The sequence below is a fragment of the Muscardinus avellanarius genome, assembly GCF_963383645.1.
Source record: "Muscardinus avellanarius genome assembly, chromosome: 18".
Classification (NCBI taxonomy): domain Eukaryota; kingdom Metazoa; phylum Chordata; class Mammalia; order Rodentia; family Gliridae; genus Muscardinus; species Muscardinus avellanarius.
The window spans coordinates 35,256,525-35,280,096 of record NC_137804.1 but is presented as its reverse complement, the minus strand read 5'-3'; the positions used below and the strand labels follow the sequence as shown (position 1 = coordinate 35,280,096).

At 43.2% G+C, this 23,572-nt stretch overlaps 1 pseudogene across 1 annotated transcript; it reads right to left on the bottom strand.

Moving 5' to 3' along the window:
* Positions 1 to 4,461: 4,461 nt before the first annotated feature.
* On the bottom strand, positions 4,462 to 8,814 carry LOC308276552 (low molecular weight phosphotyrosine protein phosphatase-like; annotated as a pseudogene). The gene is made up of 2 exons: positions 8,727 to 8,814; positions 4,462 to 4,920 (listed from the first exon to the last, which is right to left on the bottom strand). The product of its transcript is annotated as a low molecular weight phosphotyrosine protein phosphatase-like (transcript).
* Between the last annotated feature and the right edge of the window lie 14,758 nt (positions 8,815 to 23,572).

Genomic DNA, 23,572 nt, shown 5'->3' with positions numbered 1-23,572 from the left:
GTGAAAGGGGTCCAACATAGTAACTCAGTAAACATTTGTCAGCTCAATTTGATCACCAGAGATAAAGATTTTAAGTGGTATCACAGCATTTAGAGCATCCAGGCCAATTAAAAAAAAAAACAATTTTATATCTACATATGCATTAAATTTTTTTTTTTTTTTTTTTTAATCAAGCAGCCTAATGAATTTGTAGGTTTTTACTTTTGTCGGTACTGGGAATTGAACCCAGGGGCTTTCTACCTCTGAGCTGCACCCAGCCCTATTTTTATTTTTATTTTTTTTGTGGTACTGAATTAAAGAATTTTTAGAGGCAAAGTGGCTCAACTGTGTCAAAAAAAAGCTGACCTCCTCATGAAATAAACTGGTACTGGGAATAAGACCCAGGGGCATTCGACCTCTGATCTACACCCCTAGCCCTATTTTTTATTCTTTATTTTAAAACAGGGTCTCACTGAGTTGCAAAGGGCCTCACTAATTAGCTGAGGCTGGCTTCGAACCCGTGCTATCCTCCTGTCTCAGCCTCCCAAGCGCAGGGATTACAAGCGTGCGTCACCACGCCCGGCTGCCAACATTATATTGAATGGGGAAAAACTGCAAGAATTTCCTCTAAAATCAGGAACAAGACATGGATGCCCACTATTACCACTCCTTTTCAATATAGTCCTTGAGACTCTTGCTGCAGCAATAAGACAAGAGAAGGAAATCAAAGGAATTCAAATAGGAAGAGAGGAATTAAAACTATCCTTATTTCCAGATGGCATGATCCTTTATCTAGAAGACCCAAAGAACTCAACCAAAAGACTACTGGAACTGGTTAACCAATTCAACAAAGTTGCGGAATACAAAATCAATCTAAAGAAATCAGTTGCTTTTCTATATGCCAACAATGAATCCACAATGAAGGAAATAAAGAAAACAATTCCATTCACTATAACTTCAAAACCAATAAAATACCTAAGAATAAACCCAACCAAAGTTGTAAAAGACCTCCACAATGAAAACTATAACACATTAAAGAAAGAAATTGGAAGAGGACCTTGGAAGATGAAAAGATCTCCATTGCCTATGAATAGGCAGAATAAATATAATCAAAATGGCCATTCTGCCAAAATGGATCTACAGACTCAATGCAATTCCTATCAAAATACCAATGACATTCTTCATAGACCTAGAAAAATCAGTCGTGAATTTTATATGGAGAAAGAGAAGACCCAGAATAGCCAAAGAAATTCTCAGCAATAAGAACCATACAGGAGTCATCACAATCCCTGACTTCAAATTATACTATAGAGTAATAGTAGTAAAAATAGCATGGTATTGGCACAACAACAGGCATACAAACGAGTGGAACAGAATAGAAGATACGGAAACAAACCCACACACCTATAATCAATTAGTCTTTGACAAAGGGGCCAAACTCATACACTGGAGAAAAGACAGCCTTTTCAACAATGGTGCTGTGAGAACTGGCTATCCATTTGTAGAAAGATGGAACTAAATCTGTACCTCTCACCATGCACAGGAATCAACTTGAGATGGATTAAAGACTTAGAAATTAGAGCAGAGACTGTGAAGTTATTAGAGGAAGGCATAGGATCAACACTCCAACATAAAGGCACAGGCAGTAACTTTCTCAACAAGACCTCAACAAGAAATTAAAGCAAGAATTAACAAGTAGGTGGCATCAAACTAAAAAGTTTCTTCTCATCAAAGGAAACCATCAAGAACCTAAAGAGAAAGCCTACAGAATGGGAGAAGATCTTTACCAGCCACCACTCTGATAGAGGGCTAATATCCAGAATATACAAAGAGCTCAAAAGACTCAAAAGACTAGCAAAACAAATAACCCAATCAAGAAATGGGCAACTGAAATGAATAGACATTTCACAAAAGAAGAGATACAAATGGCCAATAGATACATGAAAAGATGTTTTAGCCATCAGGAGGGTACAAATCAAAACTATGCTGAGAGTCCATCTAACCCCAATCAGAATGGCAAGCATAAAGAAATCAAATAACATCAAATGCTGGCGAGAATGTGGGGAAAGAGGAACTCTTTTACAATGTTGGTGGGAGTGCAAACTAGTTCAGCCACTATGGAGATCAGTGTGGAGATTCCTTAGAAAACTGGGAATGGATCCACCATATGATCCAACTATACCACTCCTTCCAAAGGGGTTGAAATCAGAGAACTACAGTAACATATGCATACCTATGTTCATTGCAGCACAATTCATGATAGACAAAATATGGAACCAACTTAGGGATCCATCAACAGATGAATGGAATGCAAAATTATGGGAAATATACACAATGGAGTTCTACTCAGCTGTAAAGAAGAACAAAATCATGCCATTCACAAGAAGATGGAAAGACCTGGAGAACATTATGTTAAGTGAGATCAGTCAATCACAGAAAAAGAAGGGACATATGCTTTTTCTAATATGCCCAAACTAGAGAGTATTAGGGATACCAGAGGGACCATAGATAATGGAGGGGAAACCACAGCAAAGCTGAAATGGAAAGGTAGGAGACACAGAAGGCTGAGGTGGATTAGTGGAGCTACATTTGAATATGTGTAAAAGTATGAATGTAGCATGGTCAACCTGGACGCTCATTGTTGGGAGGGGGTGAAGGGGAAGTGGAGAGGGGAGAGGGCACCAAGCACAGTCTGAATGTATGCCATTTTCAATATGATCCACATAAAAATAAAAAAAAAAAACAGAAAAAAATAAAATAGAATAAAAAAAGTTTTTGAGCAAAAGTATCTTTGAAAAAGAGTAGAAAGTCGGGCGTGGTGGTGCATGCTTGTAATCCCCGTGCTTCGGAGGCAGAGAAAGGAGGATCATGCAGGTTCGAAGCCAGCCTTGCTGGCTTAAGAGACACTGTTTCCAAATAAAAATATAAAATAGGTCTGGGAGTGTAGTCTGGAGGTAGAAGGGTTTCCAGGAACCCCAGTACCAACCAACCAACCAACCAACCAACCAACCAACAAACAAACAAGAGTAGAAAGAGAGAACACTTGGGTACATCCTTACTTTATTTTTTTGTATCTCAGTTGTATTTTTATAACTCCCCAGTTTATTCTGAAAACAGTCTTTTTTATATATGTCCATATGAATTTGATATTGCACTGAAATTACCTATATTTGCTATAACTTTATTAAATGCTGATGAGGACCACTCATGAATATATCAATACTTAAGCATGCCAACATAATCGAAAATTTTTTCCACCTTCCTAAACTTCTTTCACAATTAAGCCAATTTGCATTTGACATTTCAGTTACATGTACATAAAACAAACACCCTTAACCAACACAGAAGGCACAGTGTACAAGTGTCCTTCTCTCCAGACAGAATTAAAGAATGTTTAGAGGCAAAGTGGCTCAGCTGTGGCAAATAGGCTGACCTCCTCATGAAATAAACTAGACAAACCCAACAAGTATTAAAGGCGCTAAAGATCAACCGGTCTGTCTCTGTTGACAATCTTCTACATATATGAATGTGTATTACATGTGTGTGAGCTAAACCCTTCGAATGCAGGTGGAGAGGCCGTGGTGACTTGTATGAGGCCTGGGCAGGGTGCACGGGTGAGCAAGGGTGCTGCCTGTGCTGCTGTGCTGGCTGCCCACCAGCACCCAGCGCTCACTCGGCTTGGCCTCCCCCGGGCCTTCGGTTACTTTTCTTCATTCCTCTATTTTGTTCTGTATTTTCTCATTCTGCTATTTTGTAATTAAGGCAAAGGAGGAGTTTCCACTAGTCTTCAGAATGTTTACTATACCCCTATGCCTTTCTGAATCAAGGATTTTTATTCATTCTGCAAATACGTATAACTGATCCACCCAATCTTTTTATTGTGGTCCTGGGGATGGAGTCCAAGGGCATTGCACCTCCGAGCTATCCCCCCCACCCCCAGTTCTATTTTTTAGTTAGTTAGTTAGTTAGTTTGTTTATTTATTTATTTATTTATTTATTTATTTATTTATTTATTTGGTGGAACTGGGGATGAAACCCTTCTACCTCCAGGCTCCGGGCTCCACTCCCAGACCTATTTTATATTTTATTTGGAAATAGGGCCTCTTAAGCCAGCTGAGGCTGGCTTTGAACCTGCCCGATCTTCCTGTCTCCACCTCCCAAGCACGGGGATTACAAACGTGCACTATCACACCCAGCTATTATTTTTATTTTTTGAAGTGGGATCTCACTGAGTTGCCAAAGGTCTGGCTAAGTAGCTGAGCCTATCAGCGAACTGGGATCCCTGGTCTCTGCCTCTGGAATTCTGGGATTACAAGCATGCACCACCACACCTGGCCTCCACCTTCAATCTTTACGGTAAACAGAAGGTCAGTTGAAGGGGCAGATGGAGACTGAGCCAAAGGAAGCTTGTCACATTGGAGCACAGGCTGAGAAGAGTCAGATGGGGGTGGGTAGCCTGGTCCGCGGCCGGCAATGATAGCCCTAGTGGGCCTTCTCCAGGAAGGTCCTGCAGCACCTTACACACTGCTGGTAGACCAGTTCAAAGTCAAGAGTCGTTCCTATCATAGAGATCTGCAATCATGAGTTGTTTTTGCAAATCATAGCTTCCAAGGAGTTCAATTTTAGTTTTGTAGTTTCTAACTCGATTACTTTTTCTATTCAAATCCCTGAGATTGCTTTCATCCAGACACACGTGGCAAAGTCTTCTTTGGCAACCTGCCGGGCTGTGTGACTGGGGATGCTGTGCTTCTTCCTGCAACTCTGCCCTGGATGGTCGGGGACTTCCCATTGCATACGTGGACGTGGCTGCACTGTCTGTCCTCCAGTTGTCTGAAACATTCTGATCAGTTACAAGTTTTCTGAAAACTGCTTCTGCAGTGGGTGACCTGCAAATGTTGCCCAGACACATGAACGGCACAGACTTGGGGCCTGTTCCGCTGTCTTTAAGTACACATGCCCGTGCCCAGTGACCGCCTCAGCGTGCATCTCAAAAAGCCAAGTCCGTACTTTAAATCATGCTTTCAGGCCAGCTATAGTGGCGCACGCTTGTAATCCCAGTACTTGGGAAGCGAAGACAGGAGGATCGCACAGGTTCAAAGCCAGCCTCAGCTACTTAGTGAGGCTCTCAGCAACTTAGTGAGACCCTGTTTCCAAATAAAATAGAAAATAGGTTTGGGAGTATAGCCCAAAGGTAGAAAAGCCCCTGGGTTCCACCCCCAGTACCACACACACACACACACACACACACACACACACACACTCATGCTTTCAGACACCACTTGAATGGCCAGGCTGAAGTAATGATTCCTTGAATATATAGAAATATTTTCTTCTTTGAATTAGAAAACTTTCTACAAAACATAAAGATCTAACCATGATTTTATTATTTAAAAAACTGCCATTTCTTCAACACTCTCATTCCCTTACCACTCAGGAAAAAGGAGGATACTGGTGGCTGAGAATGATTTGGGCCATTTCTATATCTTTGGGCCATCTCTGTTCACACTTAACCCCTTCCACATGGAAGATTGTTAATGTTAAAGAGATTAGTGAAACACCACAGTATGTCTTGGTGAGGCACTCTCCACACAGTGATGTTACATTCTACATTGGGCAATTACATTATCGTTTTTATGGATGCCTAAAATGACCAGCTGGCTCTATTTTCTCAGGCGAGCAAATGGCCCATATCATAATGGTATGTAATACCTCCCCAGATAAGTCGGTTGTCTATATTGTGGGCAATGTCTTTACTGGTCATGCAGGCCATGAAGATAAAGAACAGACGACTACAATCAATGCCCTTAGCTTTATCTGATGATATTATCTGGATATAATCCAGCTCCTCTTTATCGTCTCAATAGGTTGACTCCTCTCATTCTGTTAGGATTATATTTTCACAAGCTAGATCACACAAAGGATGTGAAGCTAACGGTGGGTTGAGTGGAAATCTGTTTGGAAAACAGAATAAAATAAAATCAAGGATTAGTTAAGAGGATTTGTTTACTTAAGATCATCTGTTTAGCGCCGGGCGTGGTGGCACACGTTTGTAATCCCTGCGCTTGGGAGGCAGAGACAGGAGGATCGTGCAGGTTCAAAGCCAGTCTCTCTGGCTTGAGACCCTGCTTCTAAATAAAATATAAAATAGGTCTGGGAGTGTAGCCCAGAGGTAGAAGGGTTCCATCCCCAGTTCCCAGTACCACCACACAAACAAACAAACAAAACATCTTTATAGCTATTTTTGGTCCCATAGATTTTTATTTTTATTATTTATTTATTTAGTGGTACTGGGGGTGGAACCCAGGGGCTTTTCTACCTCCGGGCTATACTCCCAGACCTATTTTATAGTTTATTTGGAAATAGGGTCTCACTAAGTTGCTGAGAGCCTCACTAAGTAGCTGAGGCTGGCTTCGAACCCGTGCGATGCTCCTGTCTCAGTTTCCCGAGCGCTGGGATTACAAGCATGCTCCACCATGCCCGGCTAGATTTTTATTTTTAATCTTTCTTGGTGGCACTGGGGATGAAATCCAGGGATATTTTACCTCTGAAATACACTCATAGCCCTATTCTATTTTTTATTTTGAAATGGGATCTCACTAAGTTGTTGAAGTTCTGGACTGAAAACTATGATCCTCTTGTTTCAGCCTCGTAATACTGGGATTACAGGCATGTATCATTATTCCTGCATGGTTCTACAGATCTACAAAAACCAGTTTTACTGGGTGTCAATTCTCAAACCGTGATATTCACTTATTACAAGTGTATAATTCAGTGACTTTTAGCAAATTTTACAGTTGTACAACCATCACAACAATCCAATTTCTGAACATTTTCTTCACTTTTGAAAGAAATGTTCATCTATAGTCTTATTCTGCTTTCACATCCATACTCAGGCAACCATTAATTTACTTTCTGTTTACGTAGATTTTGCACTTATGAACATTGTGTAAGTCAAAATGAATTGTGTAAGTCAAATTTCCAGGCTACCTTTTCATCCTCTTAAATTCTGTCATTTACTTAAATTACGTCATTTATTTTATAATGCATGAGATTAAAAAGTAGTTAGCAATATTCTTTGTGCTGTTTTGGATATTGTTTGCCCTCCCCCCCACCAAAGATTCAGGTGTTGGGAGCTTTCTCCCCAGTGTGGCCATATCAGATGTGGTGTGAAACCTTTATAATGTGGGGCCACTAGGGGGGTTCTTTAGGTAATTGGGGGCATGCTATGGCAGTGCATACTAGTTTTCTGGAGTAAGTTCTTACCTAAGAGTAAGTTGTCACTAAAACCTGAGCCTGAACCCTGAGTTTCTTTTTGCTTCTAGCCCCATCGTGAGATTTCTTCCTCTTGTGTGAGCTCTGAGTTCCTGTCACTGTAATCTGTCATGGTTTTCTCTAGAAGCTGAAACAATGGTACCACCTGGTCTTGGTCTCTCAGCCCCCAAATATATGTTAACCAAACCTCTTTTTTGGTAGCCTGTCTCAAGCATTTCATCACAGCAATAACAACAGCAAACTAGACTAATATACCCTGAATACTTGACTGTTGATCATTCAAAACTTGTTAACTGCCTACCCATTCCAGACAATGTCCACGCCACTGGAAAGAATTGGCCAGAAAGGCGGTCCCCAGTGAGCCCCAGGAAGCTTTCATTCCCACAGTTGCCAGCTTATTCATACTGAGCAACACAGAAAGATTAAAAATGTATGCAGATGTTTACAAGAGAAGAAATAGTGTCAGGCCCATGATGATGTTATTTCCCCTGTGAATGAAGCTGTAATGAAGATAGTTGCTTAAAGCACTGATGCAAACCCAATCCCTTCCTATAGGACTAAGTGAATTATGGTAAAAACGAGCAATTTTTAACCATAAAAATAACTAACTCACTTATGGTAATTCACCAAACACAGGGACTTAACTGAAGGTAATAAACTCCCACAATCATGGTGCTAGTGAGAGAAAAGCCAAAAGTGAAAGCTCTCGAATATTCTACAGTGATTGGAAAGAAGGAGGTCTTACCCCTTAGTGCTGGCTGTCTACAGAAGCTGACTAGTGAGTCCACAAAACCCCCAAGCCTCCTCATGGAACTCCCGCCTGCAGATGTAGATACCACGGGTTTCCTTGCCTTTGCTGTCTTCCTAACCCAAAGTACATGGGAAGTGGCTTTGTGGAAGCAGTTGAACTGTACATAATCGACTGGGCTGCCTCCCTGGGAAAGTGAAAATCCTGTGGCCGGATGTGGGGAGGCGACCGGAAGTCTGAGTGTATTCACTTCCTGGTTAATACCGGAAACGGGTATTCATTAGCGAGCAGTGCAGAGTTTAGGGATTCCAGTGGAAACCCTGGACAGCCTCCATGAGTATCCATGGACATGAGGAGGCCTGGACAGTATCTACGAAGGCACAGCTTTGAAAGGTGAGAGGTGCAGGGGAAACTCACCAATCGGAAGACAATGGAAAACTGGCAATGCTTCCATGGAGTGAAACACAAACTGAACATCATGGCACAATCCCAGCACTTGGGAGGCTGAGACAATAGGATCACAGGTTCGAGGCCAGCCTCAGCAACTTGGACCCTCAGGAACTTAGAAGAGGCTGTTTCAAAATAAAAGTGAAAGGCTTAGAGGAATAGCTCCAAAGTAGAATCCCCAGTGTGTCTGTCTCTCTTTCACACACATGAAAAAAGAAAGTAAAAAGAGAGAAAGGAAGAAAGAAAGAAAAATACTAGTGAGATATGCGCAGAAGCCTACCTGCCAAGTCAGACTGTGCGCAAGCCTCCTGGGCCGCCTCAGCAGAGGTGGAAAGCAGGACTAGCAGTAGGTTAGCATGAACGTCCATCCTGCTGCCTGACCTGGTTTATGACTTAGGACACAGGAATGTGATTATGGTCCTGAAGGCCCCTTATGCTCTAAAAATATGCTGTAGTACAGGGGTTTGGTTTCCTAGCGTGAACAAAATCACATCTTCTTGCTAGTAAATTCTGCTAAGGGAAGGAAGGTTCTAGAGCCACCCAGCACTCACTTCAGGGACTTATTCATTCTGCTTCTTGAGGAAACCTTGAGCCTGTGAATTCGCGGACCTGTCCGAGAGGAAGCAGTTGGAAGGGCTTTTGGCCACTGATGCTTCTTAACCTTTGGTCGTTCCTCCAGTACATGAATGAATGGAGCTGCAGTCTTCGGGGCAGTTTACCGAGGTTCTTTAGAGCCAGCTTGGCTTCTACCCGCAGACTATCTCACTCTGGAAGCAATTACACACTCAGTAACCCCTTATTAAACAGCAATTTTATCTAACCTTACTCGTTTCCTTCTGAGTTTGAGAATGAAGGGAGAAATGAATTAAAACGCACCGGGACGCTCCACCCGCCCCTTCCTCGGAGGTGTGGAGTGCAGTAACCACACGCCATGGGAGGCGGGGGAGGGGCCTGGGCCAACACCTCCCCTCCCCCTCCACCCACGCTTCCAATCAGGGCTGTCAGAGGAAAGGAAGCTGGCGGGGTCTCCAAGTGGCAAATGCGCCTGTAGCATCAATTCTGTTTTAGAGTGGGGGTGGGGGGTCTCAGCCGAAGCTAGAAGCAACAGAGAGACGTCAACAGAATCTTTTAAGAAGGAGACAATCAGTTATTTCTCTAGTCTTGTTTCACCTTAATTTTTGATGATAAGATTTTTATGAACAGACCTAAATGAATTTATAACAAGTAATGCTTGGGTAATAGGTACCAAAGCAAATGTATACAATTAAAGTAAGGAGATTCAAATGGATTCGGAGGTAAAGGGCTGACCCCAGCAAAATGCATTTAAAATATGTTAATGTCATCATTTCTTTTTTTATATAATGAGTTCAAATTATCTAATGACAAACTTATTTTCTTCTCTTTTGCTTTCTTGCCCTAGCTATTAAGCAAATGAATAATAAATGAGTAATGTCAGTAGACAGTGTCTCAGACCTCGGGCCTCTCCCCTTCTGCTGATTCTGGAACCTTTGCTTCCCTGCCTCCATTCCACCTGCCCTAAGTTCTGAAAGATTTATACTAATAGTTATGAGATATAGTAAATGTCATTTTTCCTTGATAGTGTTCTGATAAAAGCATGGTTAGGAGAAAGCCAAACTTTCTGGAGTTTTTTTTTTTTTATTTTGACACTTAAAAAGGGTTTTTTTTTTTTTTTTTGGTACATATGTTGAACACAGAGGCATTCTACCTCGAACCTGTACTCCCAGCCCTATATACTTTTTTAATTTTGCATTTTGAAACAGGGTCTCACAAAGTTGCTGAGGGTCTTACTAAGTTGCTAAGGCTGGACTTGAACCTGTGATCCTCCTGTTATCCTCCCAAGGAACCTGTGATCCTCCTGTCAGCCCCTTCCAAGAACTGGGATTACAGGTGTGTGTCACCATGCCACCCAATTTAGGATTTTTTTTTTTTTTTTTTTTTCGAGTCTCGGGATGGAGCCCAGGGACATTCGACCTCCGAGCTACACCCCCTGCCCTATTTTTTGTTCTTTATTTTGAAAAGGGGTCTCACTAAGTTGCGGAGGGCCTCACTACGTAGCTGAGGCTGTCCGTGAACCACGATCCTCCGGTCTCAGCCTCCCGAATGCTGGGGACTTTTTGTTTTAAGAGTTGTACAGGAGCTGGGTGTGCTGGTGCACGCTTATAATCCCAGCATTTAGGAGGCTGAGACAGGAGGATTGCAGGTTTGTGGCCAGCTTCAGCTACTTAGTGAGGCCCTCTGCAACTTAGTGAGACCTTGTTTCAAAATAAGGAATGAAAAATAGGGCTGGGGCTGTAGCTTGGAGGTAGATGCCCCTGGGTTCAATCCCCAGTACCACACACACACAAAATAAAAGAGTTGTATAGGGCCAGAGGCCATGTCGTGTCCTGGAGCAGACTGCCTGCACCTACCTGTGCTATACTGCGAGTTACTGGGCACCTGTCCTAACTTCCCTGTTCCTGTTTTCACTTGTTCAAATCAGGGGTGATCATAGTATTTACCTCTAGGGTTATCTAGAGGCAAAATAGATTTACATGTGGAAGGAACTTAAATCCCTACATAGTAGGTCTTCACTGAAAGTTCACTGGAGAATTCGTTTATCTAACCAACGTTTCTTGGGAAGCCACTGGTACAAGGAGCTGTTATAAACATCTTTAAAGATACAGAGACCTGTAAAATTATGAATATGACATGGTTACCCTGGACAACCATTGGTGGGAGGGGGGAAGAGAAAACAGGGGCGGGGGGGGGGAGAAGGTACCAAATATAGTTTAAATGTATACCATTTATGTGCAATAAAAAATTCGTTTAAAAAAAATAAAGATACAGAGACCTAGAGCCTGCTTTTAAGAAACTTCCTTTAAACAACAAAATCCACAGAAGCATTTCTTCACTTTATCAAATATCATTTTTTTTACTTTTATTGGTATATTATAGTCTTACATCGTAATGTAAGTCATGTTGACAATGGCATATACTCACACAGTACTCAGTGCCCTCCAACGCCTCCCCATTTCCCTCCCTCCCAATACCAAGCGCTCAGATTGACAATGGTATATTCACATGTATACACATAGTTGACGATAGTATTATCAAAAATCATTTTTAAAAGCAGACTGTAGCGGGTGTGGTGGCACATGCCTGTGATCTCAGTACTTGGGAGACTGAGACAGGAGGATTCCTCAGCACGTTATTGAGACCCTGATGCTGTTTCAAAATAAAAAATAAAATAGGGCTGGGAATAAACGTAGAACGTCCCAGAGCTTAATCCCTAGTGTACACACACACACACACACACACACACACACACCCTGCATATAGTTAGATTAGCTGAATTAGAGAATATTATATTGGTATTGGTGTGGATATAGATATTGTAAACATTGTTGGATAATTATCTTCTATTATGTATTTGTATGTTGTTATGATTTTTTTTGTACTAGGGATTGAATTCAGGGTTGTTCTACCTTTGAGCTATACTCCCAGCTCTGTTTATTTTTTTACTTTGAAACATTATCTTGTTAAGTGGCTGAGAGTGTCACTAAGTTGCTGAGGTTGGCTTTGAACCTGCGATCTTCCTATCTCAGTATTCCAGATAACTAGTGCTATAGGTGTGTGCCACTATGCCTGCTTATTCTCTTTTAAAAATATTTCAAGCATGTTTTGATGCATGATGTCAAATTAGGATTGTGTCCCTAAGTTAGTTTTTTAGTGGTATGGGGTGACCATCCACAGTCACTCATTAAATAGGATATATATCCAGCGGACTCATTGGATAGGAACTGTTCTGGGCGACCATCCATGACCTCTTCACTCTCTTCCTTTCTTTTAGCTGGCTATGTGGTCTCTTCTCCTTTTGCTGGAGGGCATGTGGAGGGTAGGTAGTTATAGGGATGGCAGAGAACAAAACAGTCTGCCTGGGACTGGTCTCCACTCCAGGCTCTGAGAACATTCTGGGCTCTTCAGTTGAGAGAAACACTCTTGTCAATGCTTCACAACTCAGTGTTAATCACCCTTCTTGTTCCTGTGTGTTCAAGTTTTGCTTCTGTTTTGTTTTTTTTTGTGGTACTGGGGATAGAACCCAGGGGCATTCTACCTCCAAGCTACACCCCCAGCCCTATTTTTTATTCTTTATTTTGAAACAGGGTCTCACTGAGTTTCAGAGGGCCTCACTAAGTGGCTGAGGCTGTCCGCAAACCATGATCCTCGCGTCTCCGCCTCCCAAATGCTGGGATTACAAGCGTGCGCCTCCTCGCCTGCCTGGCTCCAAGTTTTGCTTCCTGCTTATTCTCTGTCACCAAGTTGAGCAGCTAGGTTTCTGCTTTGTCCTCGGGTATGAGGCCTGCTTTGAGTCTTGGGTTAGCAGCCTGTGTCAGGGTTGGTTCTGTCTTCTCCTCCAGGATTTGCAGGTCTACTGTCTATCCTGCCCTTGCCTCCTCTCCTGGGTTCTGCCTTGGCCTTGGGTTTACCTGACTACCTCTTGCACTATGGGGTCAGGCCCATTTCTGGATCCTATTTAGTCCTTGTTGAACTAGTTCTACCAAATCCAAATCTGACATAAAATAAAAATGGCCAAATCACTTTTTGTTTATTTTTGCAGTACTGGGGATGGAACCCAGGGGCACTTTCCCTCTGAGCTGCAACACAAGCCCTATTTTTAGGGTCTCACTGAGTTGCAAATGACCTCATTAAATAGCTGAGGTTGTCTGTGAACCAAGATCCTCCGGTCTCCACCTCCCGATTCTGGGATTACAAGTATGCGCCACCATGCCAGGCCACCAAGTCACTTCTTATTTCCTTACCTGGTTATCTAATGCTAGGTTACAAAGCACCCTGATACTTAGTGACTTAAGCAACAGGGGCTGTTTTATTGTTCATGTCTCAGGGGTCCGTAATTTGGGAAGGACCCAGTAGGCAGTTCTGGGTTGGGGTCTCTCATGCATTTGCAATCAGCAGGGCCAAGAGCTGGAGCAGGGGCGCTAGCCGGGCATTCCTCTCTCAGGGCTCCTCTGTGTGCTCTCTGCCCGGGTCAGGTTGTCTTTCCTCACAACATGGCGCCCTCAGGGCAGTGGGAATGCTAAGCGAGTAGCTCAGGGCTCCTGTCTGAGTGCTATGCTTAGAAGGGCAGAATCAGAATTCATGACTTAACTTGCAAGATGTTGCTATGGTTTGAATGTGGTTTGTCCCCTTTAAAAGTCATGTTAAAAGTTGATTGTTGTTGTAGTGGCATTGAGCTGGGCCTTGTAGTACATGCTTGCAATCTTGGTATTTGGGAAGCTGAGACAGGAGGATTGTAGGTTCAAGAACACTCTCAGCAACTTAGCAAAACTCTCAGCAACTTAGTGGGACCCTGTTAAGTTTCAAAATAAAAAGATCTGTTTTAAAATATAAAAAAATAGGGCTGGGGCTGTAGCTCAGAGGTAGAATGCCTGTGGGTTCAATCTTCAGTACCAAAATAAATGAATGAATGAATAACTAACTAACTAACTAAATAAAAATAGAGAGTGTTGTGGCAGTGTTGGGAGGTGAGATCTGGAGGTGGTGATGGGTAAGAGGGGTGGGTGTCTGTCTGTCAGGATTGGACCCATTGACATGAGAGTGGGTTGTTATGAAGTGAGGTTGCCCCTAGCAGCGTCTCTTCTGCCCATGCCTGTTCCTGTGGTGACCTGGCCTTCTGCTTCTCCACCGGTAATGATACAGCACAAGGCTCTGGCATGATGCAGCCCCTGAGCTAGAGCTTTCTGCCTCTGGAACCAGCAACCAAAAGAAATGCCTGTTCTTATTCTTCCTGTAAGCAGCTTGAGATGATGTATGAAATGGTTTACTGTTCTTTTGCCCTAGAACACCCCCCCCCAATCATACAAATCCAGAGGTTCAAACCTTCATGTTAATTTTAAGAACATCCACAAAACTGCCCAGATGATGAGGGATATGCATATTTAAAAAGCTACCAAATATCTGAAAGACGTCACTTTAAAGAAGCAAGGTGTGCCATTCCAGCACTACAGTGGTGGAACTGGTGGTGTGCCGAGGGCAAGCAGTGGGGCTGGACACAGGGTTGGTGGCCCAGAAAGAATGCTGGGATTTTGCTGCACATACTTAAAAATGCAAAGAGTAAAGGTGAGCTTAAGGGTTTAGATGTAACACCCTGATCACTGAACAGACAAACAGACCACCCAAGATTAGCCTTCACACTTGTGGAATTCAGTCAGGCCAACTGTGGATGGGCTCCCAAGCCCTCTGACTGATCTGTACCTGAAAGGAACAGATTGTTCCTAAACCAGAGGAGATGTTGCACATAAGCAAAAGATATTTCAGAAGAAACTGAAGAAACAAAAATTTGTGGCATGGAAATAAATTCAGCATAAAGTAAATGTAAAAGAAACACAAAACACTTAGAAATCCCATATTCTCTATAAATTACCCTCCCAGAGGGATTCTGTTATAGCAACAGAAAAAGGACTTAGAAAGAAGTGTTATGCCTGCAATACACTTTTAGCTGAAGTCACAAATGTCAGATTCTATTCATCTCTTAATGGAGGATGTGGCTGTCTTTGGAAAATATAATAGGCCACACTCCTCTATCAAATAGTCTTCTTCCATTTCCCTTTTACTAATACACTAACCTCTTTTTTGGGGTGGCTGCTGGGGCTGAACCTCGGGACATTCTACCTCTGACCTATACTCAGCCATATTTATTATTTTTTTAAATTTGGAAACACAGTCTCACTAAGTTGATGCAAGCCTCACTGAATTGCTGGGGCTGGTTCAAACTTGTGATCCTCCTGTCTCAGCTTCCCAGGTACTGGGATTGTAGGCATGTGCCACCATGCCCAGCTACAGTAAACTCTTTGGAGAAGAGTGCAGGCCCCAAAGAGCCTCCTTTCTCTGTCCTTTTGCCCAGGAAGGCACCTCTGTAACCCTGCACATTGAATGCCTGTTTATCCTATGGAAGGCCATTCTTAAGTCTCTATAGTTTGTCCCCTCCTCTGAGTTATGCCATCGCAAAAGCCTTGAAAGACCCCCGCAGAGGGGAGACCCTCAAGCCTTGGGATTAGCGATGCCAAGTACCCACGAGAGACTTTCCTTGATGCAATGAGCAAAAGGTTTTATTAAGGAGCCAGTGCGCACTGGGGTCGTCTCATGACTCACACAGGAGCTGAGATCCACCCCGAGCGCTAGGGGCTGGAAATATTTAAAGGGAAAAACCACAAGCTGGGGAGGAGATTGGGCTGGATTACATACGTCAAAGGAAAATTACAAAACCATTTGAAAAGCACAATCTGGGGTCAAACGTTGGACAAGATGCTAGGTGTGTCCATCTTGTAGTCAGCAGATTTCTGGAACAAGGCGGGCTGACCTGGGGGTCACACTGACCTGGGGGGTCACACATTTTTTATCACTGTACCCTTAATCATGATGTTTCCTAAGCTTGTACTTTTCAAACTGCAGCAGAAATATGTCCTAAGCTTGCACTTTTAACCCATAGCAGAAAGATTTCTCAAATCTGCACTTTAACAGAAATGAGGAACTACTTGCCATGCATTTGGCTAGTTGCTAGGGGCTTTATAATTTTTCATTGGGGTCTTACAGCCTTACAGGTTACAAATCATAGTGCACAATACCTCACTTGGAATCTTATTTCTGCTGTACTGGCTTGTGGGAATCCTGTACTACACATTTTGGTAGTCCCTGTCATCTCCACTGTCACCCAAGCATCAAGGCATGAAATAGTTCCTCATAGGTATCTGTTGAATGAATGGATGGATGGATGGATGGAATGAATGAAAGATATTTTAGAAAAATCAAGGGAGGTCCGGGCATGATGGTGCACGCTTGGAATCCCAGCATTCAGGAGGCTGAGACTGGGGAATCATGCTTTCAGGACAGCCTCAGCTACTTAGCGATGCCCTTTGCAACTCAGTGAGACCCTGTTTCAAAAAAATAAAAAGACTAAGCCGAGTACGGTGGCGCATGCTTGTAATCCCAGCATTCGGGAGGCTGAGACCGGAGGATCACAGTTTGTGGACAGCTTCAGCTACTTAGTGAGGCCCTCTGCAACTCAGTGAGACCCTGTTTCAAAATAAAGAATAAAAAATAGGGCAGGGGGTGTAGCTCAGAGGTAGAATGTCCTTGGGTTCCATCCCCAGACCCGCAAAAAAAAAAAAAAAAAAGAATAAAAAATAGGGCTGAGGGTGTAGCTTGGAGGTACAATGCCCCTGGGTTTCCTCCACAGTAACACACACACACACACACACACACACACACACACACACACACACTAATAATCAAGGGATAGTGGTATGAAAAACATCATTATTAACCCAGAAAACTGGGCTTTTAAATGCCTGCCTTTAAACTTGTTGTGGACTTCAGATGTGCTTTATAGTGAGTCATAAAATTCCAGTGCTCTGTTGGGCGTGGTGGCATACACTTGTAATCCCTGCGCTTGGGATGCAGAGACAGGAGGATCGCGCAGGTTTGAAGCCAGCTGTGCTGGCTTAAGAGACCCTGTTTCCAAATTAAAAAAAATATATATAAAATAGGTCTGGGAGTGTAGCCCGGAGACAGAAGGGCTTCTAGGAACCCCAGTACCACACATGCGCGTGCACACACATACACACACACACACACACTCCAGTGCTCTTTGTCAGAGACAGGCATTCGTCAGAGATCCCGGTTACTTCCTCCTAGGGTCCTGTGAACTGTTTTACCTTCCCTGCTCCTCAGATCTGTTAAAACAGAGCTGGTGACAGGCCAAAGTATAAATCGAAAGGCTGGGACTCATCATTAGTCATATGGTCTTCCAGAAATCGAGCCTTTCCTGTGGTAGGTGGATTTGTAACACTCTGGCCTCTAAAACCATATGGTTGGATTTTGAGATGCCAGCAGAAATAAAAACTTGACTTTTAATGCAAAATTCTTTTTGTCTTGCCCTCCTCCACAGCCATAGACAAGATTTTTTTAAATTGCAAAATCTAAAAGCACAGCATGAATAATTGGGCAAATCGTTTTTGTGATTTGTGAGTGCTAATTCTACCCTGTGTGTGAATAGGTTAATCGGGGCCATCCCTGCCAGGGACCCCGCGCTGACCTGGAGGGGGGTGAGGAGCTGGCCCCTCCCCTCTGGCTCTTCTGTCAGCTGTGGCCTAGTGGATCCGGCTGGCTCCTGACCTAGGACAACCACGCAAGCCAGCACAGTAAGAGATGTCCTGGCTTTCTTTATAAAATCTTCCTGTACATAGAAAATAAAGAAACAAACAGAATTTCAACTAGCAATACACAACAAAAATTCAAAATGATTTCTAACAACATTAAAAAATCTGATCACTCAGGGAAGAATTTGGCAAAAAAAAAAAAAACAAAAAACCAATCACTTTTAAGACTTATAAACTGAGAATTACAAAATATTGCCAAGAGAAGTTTAAGGAGATAAGTTAGTGGGGAGACACACTCTTTCATGGACTGAAGAACTCAATTTTGTTGGGATATCTGAATTATTTTAGAGCCACAGTAACCACAATTGCTTGGTTACAACACCAAAAGAATCAAATAGATCAATGGAACCAAGGACAGATTCCAGAAACAGACCGTGTATTTAGTTAACAGGTTTCTGACAAAGACAATTTAGTGAATAGTCTTCCCAACAAATGGTGCTGTAAAAATTGTATATTCACGTGCAAGAGAAAAAATTTCAACCCATAACTTGTGCCATGTATAAAAATTAGCTAAAAACGAACCATCGACCTAAATGTAAAACCAAAAATTAGAAAATATCTAATATAACAGAATAGTAGAAAGTCTTTGTGACCTTGAGTTAGACAAAATTATCTGAGATAGGACTCCAAAAGCACAATCCATTATAAAATTAATATGTTAGATTTTATCAAAACCCCAAACTCCTGCTTTTTAAAAGATACTGTTCTGAGCTGGATGTGGTAGCACAGGTCTATAATCTCAGTACTTCAGGGGCTGGGACAAGATCACAGATTTGTGGCCAGCCTCAGAAACTTAGTGAGACCCTGTTTCAAAAAAAAAAAAAAAATTAAATGGTGCTGAAGGTGTAGCTTAGAGGTGGAGTGCCCCTAGGTTCAATCAAGAAAACAAAAACAGAACAAAACAACAAAAATACTGATATGGAAGGTTAAAACACAGACTGGAAGAATATGCTACATATCACTTATCTAAGACATTTATAGTTGAAGCATATAAAGCGTACTTAAAATACAGTAGTAAGAAAATAAACAGCCCATTATAAAAATGAGCAAAAAGTCTGGACAGATACTTCACCAGAGAAGATGTGTGGATGGCAGATACGCACAGGAAAGATGCTTGACATAATTATTTTTAGGGAAATACACATTCAAACCATGAGTAAGAGCCATCACACCATGAGCATGGCTCAGCCCAGGAAGACGCTATCCCGAGGCTGGCTGGCATGTGTGGGAAACACCTGGGACTCATACGCTGCTGGTGGGGATGTAAAATGGTCCAGACACTTTGGGAAAGGTTTGGCAGTTTTTTGAAAGTTTAAGAGATGCTGAGACAGGAAGATCACAGGCTTGAGACCAGCCTCGGTAACCTAGCGAGGCCCTCAGCAACTTAGTGAAGCCCTGTTTCAAAATAAAAAGTAAAATAGGAGCCAGATGTGGTGGCAGATGGATGCTTGTAATCCCAGTACTTGGGAGGCTGAGACAGGAGGATCGCAGGTTTGCAGTCAACCTCAGCTACTTAGTGAGGTCCTCTGCAATTTAGTGAGACCCTCTTTCAAAATAATACAGCCAGGCGTGGTGTCGCACATTTGTAATCCTAGCATTCGGGAGGCTGAGACAGGAGGATCCCAGTTCGTGGACAGCCTCAGCTACGTAGTGAGGCCCTTTGCAACTCAGTGAGACCCTGTTTCAAAATAAAGAATAAAAAATAGGGCTAGGGGTGTAGCTCGCAGGTCGAATGCTCCTGGATTCCATTCCCAGTAGTACACACACACACACACACACAAAAAAAAAAAAAAAAAAAAAAAAAAAAGAAAAGAAAAGAAAGAAAAAAAAAGAAAGAAAGAAAAAGAAAAGAATACAAAATAGGGCTGGGGGTGTACTTTGGAGATAAAATGCCTCTAGGTTCAATCCCCAGTACCTAAAAAAATTTTTTTTAGTAAACATAAGTTAATCTCTAGTGATAGAAAGCAAGCTGACAATTGCTTGGGGACAGGAGGTGGACTGCCGAGGGACAGGACTGGACTCAAAGGGCTCAGGAAGCTTGGAGGGCGCCCCGTGTGCTCCCATTGTGGGGATTGATTCGTGAGTATATTCATATGTCAAAACTTAACAAGCTGAGTTCTAAGTATGCCAATTTTATTTCAGCGATACTCTGGGAGGAGGAAGGAGAAGCAGAGACCAAGGTCTGGCTAACAGCAGCTCGGGGACCAGCCGTGTGAAATGGCTCAAGTGATGTTTTCTGCTGCTTGTCTCTTGATTTGCCTCCTTTCTCTCAATTTCAGTGCATGGAGGGTTCCCTTCTGGACAAGGTGGCTGCTAGCTTTACAGCTGCTCGTCTAGCGAGCCCCAGGGAGAGGAGAGACGTGTTCTCCAGTGCTTTCTGACGAGTCTGATGTGTGTGGCCTGGATCACGTGGCACTGGAACGGTGTTGACTATCAGGCTCAGCCAGGTGTTGCTCCGGGGCAGAGCTGGGTTAGTGGGGTCTGCAGAGGTGTTCCTTCGAAGGAAACGGGTGTTTTCAATGAATGGACGGATGATGGACAGGCAGTCACAACAGACAGCAAGCACCAGGCCGCTCTTGCAGAAGAAAGGCTGCTTCCAGAGGCTACACGCATGTGCACGGAGGAAAAAAACAGACGTAGGTCACAGGCCTAGTGGAGCTCCAGCCCAGTTCAAACTTCTGCTCTGCTGGACAGATACACCTCAGGTGTATCTCAGGGAAGGGATGTGTGTCCTTTATGGAGAGGTTCATTCTCAGGGACAGGCTGTCTAAAGTGGATCTCCTAGTGAACTTTCTCTGGGCGAGTATCCAGGCTGCCAGGTGACCAGTGTGCAGGTGAGGATTCGAGGTGGAAGCCTTCCACAGTCCTGGGTTTCCACCCCTCAGCGGCAGGAGAGCACAGTGGTTAAGGGCACAGGCTGTGACTGCTGAGATCACATCCAAAATCTAAAATTTCTGTGACTCTTAGGAGAGGGAGGAGTGGGATGGTCAGGTAGTCCCTAGGCCCCTCTTCTGCCACTCCCAGTGGGGTGTTACCCTCATCCACTTTACACACTGCCTTCCACAGGACGAGCTCTGGGTGAAGAATTCTATGGCTGATAGAAAAAAGCAAAAATCAGAAAGTGCTGCGTGAGGGAAAGAGGCCCCTATTAAGACATCATTATCTCATGTGGAAGGGCGCTGGGGCTGTTTTGCTTGAAAGCAAGGAGCCACAGGGGAGATGTTGTTGACTCTCCTCCTGCGTCTGAAGGGTTGTGTGGGTCCAGAGAATCGACAAGGGGCACATTTTTGCTTGATGGATAGAAGGAGAACAATGTTCCCAGCAGTCTTGGAAATTTGTTTAGGGACAGCAGGGTGCTGCTTTCCTGGGGGATGTCCCAGCAACAGCTTTACACTATCAGGGACAATACCGAAGGGAGTCCTTCAGGAACAGCTTGATGGTCGGTGGCTGCCAAGAGTGTATCCAAACACGAAACTTCTTTGATCTGCACAACACGGCAGGCTACCATGCACTGTGCTCCAGTGAGCTCCTCCTCTGTTAGGGTCTCTGAGTCTGGCTTTAAAAGACCGTGAACCGGGCGTGGTGGCGCACGCTTGTAATCCCCGCGCTTGGGAGGCTGAGACAGGAGGATCGCACAGGTTCGAAGCCAGCCTCAGCTACTGAGTGAGGCTCTCAGCAACTTAGTGAGACCCTGTTTCCAAATAAAGTATAAAATGGGTCTGGGAGTATAGCCCAGAGGTAGAAAGCCTCTGGGTTCCACCTCCAGTACCACACACACAAAATAAATAAATAAATAAATAAAATAAAAGACCGTGACATCAGGCTGGGCACAGTGGCACATGCTTATAATCTCAGTACTTTGGAGGCTGAGTCAGGAGGTTCACAAGTTCAAGGCTAGCTTCAGCAACTTAGCAAGGCCCTTAGGAACTTAGCAAGACCCTGTTTCAGAGGTAGAATACCCTGAGGTTCAATCTATCACCAACCAAACAAACAACAAAACATAGAATGTGACATTGGACAGTTGCCTTTTGATTTAATTTGAGATTTACAGGAAAGATTTAAAAATAGTATACATTTTTTCTTTATCCTTTATCCAACTTCTCCTAATGTTAACATCTTTCATAACCACAGCACAGTGATCAGAATTCAGAAATTCAGAAATTAGCCTTGATAGGATCCTATTAACTAAATTAAAAACCTTATTTGAATTCATCAGTCCACTAAAGTCTTTTCTCCAACAGTGAGAAGTCTGGTTCTTGGCATTTTCAATATATTTTGTTATTTAATCGTTGCGAGTAAAAGCTACCTAAGGTAGTTTAAGATTTGCTGACATATATACCCTTGTGAGAAACTCATTTCCTGATATGATTACACCCTGTTACCCAGAGTCACAGAAATTTTAGATTTTGGATGTGATCTCAGCAGTCACGGTCTGTCCTCCTCCTGTTGAGGGGTCCCCTTATTATTGTCCCTGACAGCCGATCTTGCAGGAAAATACCTAAAGGAGGGCTCTTCAGCAGGGTTTTTTTTTTTTTTTTCTGGTCCTGAAGATTGAAACCAGGGGCATTCTACCTCTGAGCTACATACACCCCCAGCCCTAATTTTTAAAATTCTTTAATTTGAAACAGGGTCTCACTAAGTTGCAGAGGCCTTGCTAAGTAGTTGAGACTGGCCACTGGGCACAAACATGTGATTCTCCTGTCTCAGCCTCCCGAGTACTAGGATTATAAGCGTGTGCCACCATGTCCAGCTCCTTAATAGACATTTATTTGACACATATTTACAAGTATGTGTCAGGCATGGGGATAGAGAAATAATAGGTATAGCTCTTGCCTTCTGGAAACTAGTAGTTCACTAAGAGATATAAGAATAAATAGATAATTATAATAGAGTAGGATGTGGGAGAGGAAAAGGAAAGCAGGTAATACTAACCTGGGATAATGCTCCAGTGGAATAAATACCATGGGAACAGAGAGTGGGCTCCTTACCCATCCTGAGCATCAGGAAGACGAGAGAAAAAGATGGGTAAGCTGAGTGCACAGGGGCTGGGTCCCTAGATGCAACTCTCCCCACATCTCCAAATCCTCTAACCTCGAGGAATCACATCCTGGAAGTGGCCACAAATCTACATACGTGTCAAATGAGCTAATGTCCAGGGTTCGTAAGGTTCTTTACTAATGTCTGTTTGCTCATTATTTCACTGTATCCCCACATAAGCCTTATCAGATCTGTAGAATAAATTAGCTCCTGCAGTTGTGTATAGAAAAACTGCAAGAGGGCAGGAGTGGAAGTTGTGCTGAGGCCAGAAATGGTACATACAGTGAGAAATTAGGCCTCTCTTCCCAGGGCTGCTGGGTTCTTACTGGCTGTGGGATCTTGGTTACTCAATCTCTCTGAGTCTCTCAGCTCCTTCGTCTATCAGTTGAGGAGTCATAATATCTATCTCATGGGATAAATGTGAGAATTAGCAATAACGAATGCAGTGAGGTCACTACTCACAACATGTGTGTCTGTCAGCATGAGCTACAGTGTGCAATCCAATTATGAAAATACGTGAGCCAGGCGTGGCGGCATACGCTTGTAATCCCAGCATTTGGGGGGCTGAGACAGGAGGATCCCGGTTCTCAGACAGCCTCAGCTACTTAATGAGGCCCTTTGCAACTCAGTGAGACCCTATTTCAAAATAAAAATAAATAGGGCTGGGGGTGTAGCTCAGAGGTAGAATGCCCCTGAGTTCCATCCCCAGTACTATAAAAAAAAATACACGAAAGCTTCAATTAAGGGATTATTATTGTTAAAGCTATTGGGAAAGTTTAGGAAAAACCACAAAAAATGGTGCTTTCGTCAGCTTTCCATTACTGTTACAAATACCTAAGATAATCAACTTATG